The sequence below is a fragment of the Borostomias antarcticus genome (genome assembly GCF_949987555.1).
Source record: "Borostomias antarcticus genome assembly, contig: scaffold_86, whole genome shotgun sequence".
Classification (NCBI taxonomy): domain Eukaryota; kingdom Metazoa; phylum Chordata; class Actinopteri; order Stomiiformes; family Stomiidae; genus Borostomias; species Borostomias antarcticus.
This window is the reverse complement of record NW_028176652.1, coordinates 121,611-129,538: the sequence shown is the minus strand read 5'-3', so window position 1 is coordinate 129,538 and position 7,928 is coordinate 121,611.

Below are 7,928 nucleotides of genomic sequence, written 5' to 3'. Positions count from 1 at the left end.
GACCCCCGCTTTATAGCCTCCTAGCCCCCACCACTTTGGAGAAATGTGGCGTGTACCGCCGCTATAGGTCGGTGTACAACCGCAATAGGTTTACATGTTAAAATAAAAATTGCTCGGATTGGCTCGAAACCTATGCACAGTAACAGTACACCATGGAGACATGAACATACTGCAATATCAGCCTCCTAGACCAAGAATCTTTGGAGATATTGACCTGTACACTCACCATGTAAACCTATTGCTGTTGTACACCGACCTGTGGCGGCTGTACGCGGCTGTTTCTCATGATTGGTTGGGAGTAGGAGGCTGATCTCAGAGTATGTTCATGCCACCCTTTGGTACTTGAGGACCCCCGCTTTATAGCCTCCTAGCCCCCACCACTTTGGAGAAATGTGGCGTGTACCGCCGCAATAGGTCGGTGTACAACCGCAATAGGTTTACATGATAAAATTAAAATTGCTTGAATCAACTCAACCCTCTGCACAGTAACAGTACTCCATGGAGACATGAACCTACTGCCATATCAACCTCCTACCCCAAGACACTTTGGAGATATTGCCAACCTAACCCTAACCTAACCAAAAAGCACCGCATAGACAATGCATTGACATGTATCGAAAAATTAACGGAACGTCGTAGAGCTCCACGGATGGTCTCATTTGAAAGCTAGCCTAGGAATTAGTGGGATGAGTTGGTGGTTGGGAGAGGCTATGACCTTTCACTCTGGAGATATTGACCCGTACACTCACCATGTAAACCTATTGCTGTTGTACACCGACCTGTGGCGGCTGTACGCGGCTGTTTCTCATGATTGGTTGGGAGTAGGAGGCTGATCTCAGAGTATGTTCCTGCCACCCTTTGGTACTTGAGGACCCCCGTTTTATAGCCTCCTAGCTTCCACCACTTTGGAGAAATGTGGCATGTACCGCCGCCATAGGTCGGTGTACAACCGCAATAGGTTTACATGTTAAAATTAAAATTGCTCGGATTGGCTCGAAACCTATGCACAGTAACAGTACACCATGGAGACATGAACATACTGCAATATCAGCCTCCTAGACCAAGAATCTTTGGAGATATTGACCCGTACACTCACCATGTAAACCTATTGCTGTTGTACACCGACCTGTGGCGGCTGTACGCGGCTGTTTCTCATGATTGGTTGGGAGTAGGAGGCTGATCTCAGAGTATGTTCATGCCACCCTTTGGTACTTGAGGACCCCCGCTTAATAGCCTCCTAGCCCCCACCACTTTGGAGAAATGTGGCGTGTACCGCCGCCATAGGTCGGTGTACAACCGCAATAGGTTTACATGATAAAATTAAAATTGCTTGAATCAACTCAACCCTCTGCACAGTAACAGTACTCCATGGAGACATGAACCTACTGCCATATCAACCTCCTACCCCAAGACACTTTGGAGATATTGCCAACCTAACCCTAACCTAACTAAAAAGCACCGCATAGACAATGCATTGACATGTATCGAAAAATTAACGGAACGTCGTAGAGCTCCACGGATGGTCTCATTTGAAAGCTAGCCTAGGAATTAGTGGGATGAGTTGGTGGTTGGGAGAGGCTATGACCTTTCACTCTGGAGATATTGACCCGTACACTCACCATGTAAACCTATTGCTGTTGTACACCGACCTGTGGAGGCTGTACGCGGCTGTTTCTCATGATTGGTTGGGAGTAGGAGGCTGATCTCAGAGTATGTTCCTGCCACCCTTTGGTACTTGAGGACCCCCGTTTTATAGCCTCCTAGCTTCCACCACTTTGGAGAAATGTGGCATGTACCGCCGCCATAGGTCGGTGTACAACCGCAATAGGTTTACATGTTAAAATTAAAATTGCTCGGATTGGCTCGAAACCTATGCACAGTAACAGTACACCATGGAGACATGAACATACTGCAATATCAGCCTCCTAGACCAAGAATCTTTGGAGATATTGACCCGTACACTCACCATGTAAACCTATTGCTGTTGTACACCGACCTGTGGCGGCTGTACGCGGCTGTTTCTCATGATTGGTTGGGAGTAGGAGGCTGATCTCAGAGTATGTTCATGCCACCCTTTGGTACTTGAGGACCCCCGCTTAATAGCCTCCTAGCCCCCACCACTTTGGAGAAATGTGGCGTGTACCGCCCCCATAGGTCGGTGTACAACCGCAATAGGTTTACATGATAAAATTAAAATTGCTTGAATCAACTCAACCCTCTGCACAGTAACAGTACTCCATGGAGACATGAACCTACTGCCATATCAACCTCCTACCCCAAGACACTTTGGAGATATTGCCAACCTAACCCTAACCTAACTAAAAAGCACCGCATAGACAATGCATTGACATGTATCGAAAAATTAACGGAACGTCGTAGAGCTTCACGGATGGTCTCATTTGAAAGCTATCCTAGGAATTAGTGGGATGAGGTGGTGGTTGGGAGAGGCTATGACCTTTCACTCTGGATATATTGACCCATACACTCACCATGTAAACCTATTGCTGTTGTACACCGACCTGTGGCGGCTGTACGCGGCTGTTTCTCATGATTGGTTGGGAGTAGGAGGCTGATCTCAGAGTATGTTCATGCCACCCTTTGGTACTTGAGGACCCCCGCTTTATAGCCTCCTAGCCCCCACCACTTTGGAGAAATGTGGCGTGTACCGCCGCTATAGGTCGGTGTACAACCGCAATAGGTTTACATGTTAAAATAAAAATTGCTCGGATTGGCTCGAAACCTATGCACAGTAACAGTACACCGTGGAGACATGAACATACTGCAATATCAGCCTCCTAGACCAAGAATCTTTGGAGATATTGACCTGTACACTCACCATGTAAACCTATTGCTGTTGTACACCGACCTGTGGCGGCTGTACGCGGCTGTTTCTCATGATTGGTTGGGAGTAGGAGGCTGATCTCAGAGTATGTTCATGCCACCCTTTGGTACTTGAGGACCCCGCTTTATAGCCTCCTAGCCCCCACCACTTTGGAGAAATGTGGCGTGTACCGCCGCAATAGATCGGTGTACAACCGCAATAGGTTTACATGATAAAATTAAAATTGCTTGAATCAACTCAACCCTCTGCACAGTAACAGTACTCCATGGAGACATGAACCTACTGCCATATCAACCTCCTACCCCAAGACACTTTGGAGATATTGCCAACCTAACCCTAACTTAACCAAAAAGCACCGCATAGACAATGCATTGACATGTATCGAAAAATTAACGGAACGTCGTAGAGCTTCACGGTTGGTCTCATTTGAAAGCTATCCTAGGAATTAGTGGGATGAGGTGGTGGTTGGGAGAGGCTATGACCTTTTACTCTGGAGATATTGACCCGTACACTCACCATGTAAACCTATTGCTGTTGTACACCGACCTGTGGCGGCTGTACGCGGCTGTTTCTCATGATTGGTTGGGAGTAGGAGGCTGATCTCAGAGTATGTTCATGCCACCCTTTGGTACTTGAGGACCCCCGCTTTATAGCCTCCTAGCCCCCACCACTTTGGAGAAATGTGGCGTGTACCGCCGCCATAGGTCGGTGTACAACCGCAATAGGTTTACATGATAAAATTAAAATTGCTTGAATCAACTCAACCCTCTGCACAGTAACAGTACACCATGGAGACATGAACCTACTGCCATATCAACCTCCTACCCCAAGACACTTTGGAGATATTGCCAACCTAACCCTAACCTAACCAAAAAGCACCGCATAGACAATGCATTGACATGTATCGAAAAATTAACGGAACGTCGTAGAGCTCCACGGATGGTCTCATTTGAAAGCTAGCCTAGGAATTAGTGGGATGAGTTGGTGGTTGGGAGAGGCTATGACCTTTCACTCTGGAGATATTGACCCGTACACTCACCATGTAAACCTATTGCTGTTGTACACCGACCTGTGGCGGCTGTACGCGGCTGTTTCTCATGATTGGTTGGGAGTAGGAGGCTGATCTCAGAGTATGTTCCTGCCACCCTTTGGTACTTGAGGACCCCCGTTTTATAGCCTCCTAGCTTCCACCACTTTGGAGAAATGTGGCATGTACCGCCGCCATAGGTCGGTGTACAACCGCAATAGGTTTACATGTTAAAATTAAAATTGCTCGGATTGGCTCGAAACCTATGCACAGTAACAGTACACCATGGAGACATGAACATACTGCAATATCAGCCTCCTAGACCAAGAATCTTTGGAGATATTGACCCGTACACTCACCATGTAAACCTATTGCTGTTGTACACCGACCTGTGGCGGCTGTACGCGGCTGTTTCTCATGATTGGTTGGGAGTAGGAGGCTGATCTCAGAGTATGTTCATGCCACCCTTTGGTACTTGAGGACCCCCGCTTAATAGCCTCCTAGCCCCCACCACTTTGGAGAAATGTGGCGTGTACATCCGCCATAGGTCGGTGTAAAACCGCAATAGGTTTACATGATAAAATTAAAATTGCTTGAATCAACTCAACCCTCTGCACAGTAACAGTACTCCATGGAGACATGAACCTACTGCCATATCAACCTCCTACCCCAAGACACTTTGGAGATATTGCCAACCTAACCCTAACCTAACTAAAAAGCACCGCATAGACAATGCATTGACATGTATCGAAAAATTAACGGAACGTCGTAGAGCTTCACGGATGGTCTCATTTGAAAGCTATCCTAGGAATTAGTGGGATGAGGTGGTGGTTGGGAGAGGCTATGACCTTTTACTCTGGAGATATTGACCCGTACACTCACCATGTAAACCTATTGCTGTTGTACACCGACCTGTGGCGTCTGTACGCGGCTGTTTCTCATGATTGGTTGGGAGTAGGAGGCTGATCTCAGAGTATGTTCATGCCACCCTTTGGTACTTGAGGACCCCCGCTTTATAGCCTCCTAGCCCCCACCACTTTGGAGAAATGTGGCGTGTACCGCCGCTATAGGTCGGTGTACAACCGCAATAGGTTTACATGTTAAAATAAAAATTGCTCGGATTGGCTCGAAACCTATGCACAGTAACAGTACACCATGGAGACATGAACATACTGCAATATCAGCCTCCTAGACCAAGAATCTTTGGAGATATTGACCTGTACACTCACCATGTAAACCTATTGCTGTTGTACACCGACCTGTGGCGGCTGTACGCGGCTGTTTCTCATGATTGGTTGGGAGTAGGAGGCTGATCTCAGAGTATGTTCATGCCACCCTTTGGTACTTGAGGACCCCCGCTTTATAGCCTCCTAGCCCCCACCACTTTGGAGAAATGTGGCGTGTACCGCCGCAATAGGTCGGTGTACAACCGCAATAGGTTTACATGATAAAATTAAAATTGCTTGAATCAACTCAACCCTCTGCACAGTAACAGTACTCCATGGAGACATGAACCTACTGCCATATCAACCTCCTACCCCAAGACACTTTGGAGATATTGCCAACCTAACCCTAACCTAACCAAAAAGCACCGCATAGACAATGCATTGACATGTATCGAAAAATCAACGGAACGTCGTAGAGCTCCACGGATGGTCTCATTTGAAAGCTAGCCTAGGAATTAGTGGGATGAGTTGGTGGTTGGGAGAGGCTATGACCTTTCACTCTGGAGATATTGACCCGTACACTCACCATGTAAACCTATTGCTGTTGTACACCGACCTGTGGCGGCTGTACGCGGCTGTTTCTCATGATTGGTTGGGAGTAGGAGGCTGATCTCAGAGTATGTTCCTGCCACCCTTTGGTACTTGAGGACCCCCGTTTTATAGCCTCCTAGCTTCCACCACTTTGGAGAAATGTGGCATGTACCGCCGCCATAGGTCGGTGTACAACCGCAATAGGTTTACATGTTAAAATTAAAATTGCTCGGATTGGCTCGAAACCTATGCACAGTAACAGTACACCATGGAGACATGAACATACTGCAATATCAGCCTCCTAGACCAAGAATCTTTGGAGATATTGACCCGTACACTCACCATGTAAACCTATTGCTGTTGTACACCGACCTGTGGCGGCTGTACGCGGCTGTTTCTCATGATTGGTTGGGAGTAGGAGGCTGATCTCAGAGTATGTTCATGCCACCCTTTGGTACTTGAGGACCCCCGCTTAATAGCCTCCTAGCCCCCACCACTTTGGAGAAATGTGGCGTGTACCGCCGCCATAGGTCGGTGTACAACCGCAATAGGTTTACATGATAAAATTAAAATTGCTTGAATCAACTCAACCCTCTGCACAGTAACAGTACTCCATGGAGACATGAACCTACTGCCATATCAACCTCCTACCCCAAGACACTTTGGAGATATTGCCAACCTAACCCTAACCTAACTAAAAAGCACCGCATAGACAATGCATTGACATGTATCGAAAAATTAACGGAACGTCGTAGAGCTTCACGGATGGTCTCATTTGAAAGCTATCCTAGGAATTAGTGGGATGAGGTGGTGGTTGGGAGAGGCTATGACCTTTCACTCTGGATATATTGACCCATACACTCACCATGTAAACCTATTGCTGTTGTACACCGACCTGTGGCGGCTGTACGCGGCTGTTTCTCATGATTGGTTGGGAGTAGGAGGCTGATCTCAGAGTATGTTCATGCCACCCTTTGGTACTTGAGGACCCCCGCTTTATAGCCTCCTAGCCCCCACCACTTTGGAGAAATGTGGCGTGTACCGCCGCTATAGGTCGGTGTACAACCGCAATAGGTTTACATGTTAAAATAAAAATTGCTCGGATTGGCTCGAAACCTATGCACAGTAACAGTACACCGTGGAGACATGAACATACTGCAATATCAGCCTCCTAGACCAAGAATCTTTGGAGATATTGACCTGTACACTCACCATGTAAACCTATTGCTGTTGTACACCGACCTGTGGCGGCTGTACGCGGCTGTTTCTCATGATTGGTTGGGAGTAGGAGGCTGATCTCAGAGTATGTTCATGCCACCCTTTGGTACTTGAGGACCCCGCTTTATAGCCTCCTAGCCCCCACCACTTTGGAGAAATGTGGCGTGTACCGCCGCAATAGATCGGTGTACAACCGCAATAGGTTTACATGATAAAATTAAAATTGCTTGAATCAACTCAACCCTCTGCACAGTAACAGTACTCCATGGAGACATGAACCTACTGCCATATCAACCTCCTACCCCAAGACACTTTGGAGATATTGCCAACCTAACCCTAACCTAACCAAAAAGCACCGCATAGACAATGCATTGACATGTATCGAAAAATTAACGGAACGTCGTAGAGCTTCACGGTTGGTCTCATTTGAAAGCTATCCTAGGAATTAGTGGGATGAGGTGGTGGTTGGGAGAGGCTATGACCTTTTACTCTGGAGATATTGACCCGTACACTCACCATGTAAACCTATTGCTGTTGTACACCGACCTGTGGCGTCTGTACGCGGCTGTTTCTCATGATTGGTTGGGAGTAGGAGGCTGATCTCAGAGTATGTTCATGCCACCCTTTGGTACTTGAGGACCCCCGCTTTATAGCCTCCTAGCCCCCACCACTTTGGAGAAATGTGGCGTGTACCGCCGCTATAGGTCGGTGTACAACCGCAATAGGTTTACATGTTAAAATAAAAATTGCTCGGATTGGCTCGAAACCTATGCACAGTAACAGTACACCATGGAGACATGAACATACTGCAATATCAGCCTCCTAGACCAAGAATCTTTGGAGATATTGACCTGTACACTCACCATGTAAACCTATTGCTGTTGTACACCGACCTGTGGCGGCTGTACGCGGCTGTTTCTCATGATTGGTTGGGAGTAGGAGGCTGATCTCAGAGTATGTTCATGCCACCCTTTGCTACTTGAGGACCCCCGCTTTATAGCCTCCTAGCCCCCACCACTTTGGAGAAATGTGGCGTGTACCGCCGCAATAGGTCGGTGTACAACCGCAATAGGTTTACATGATA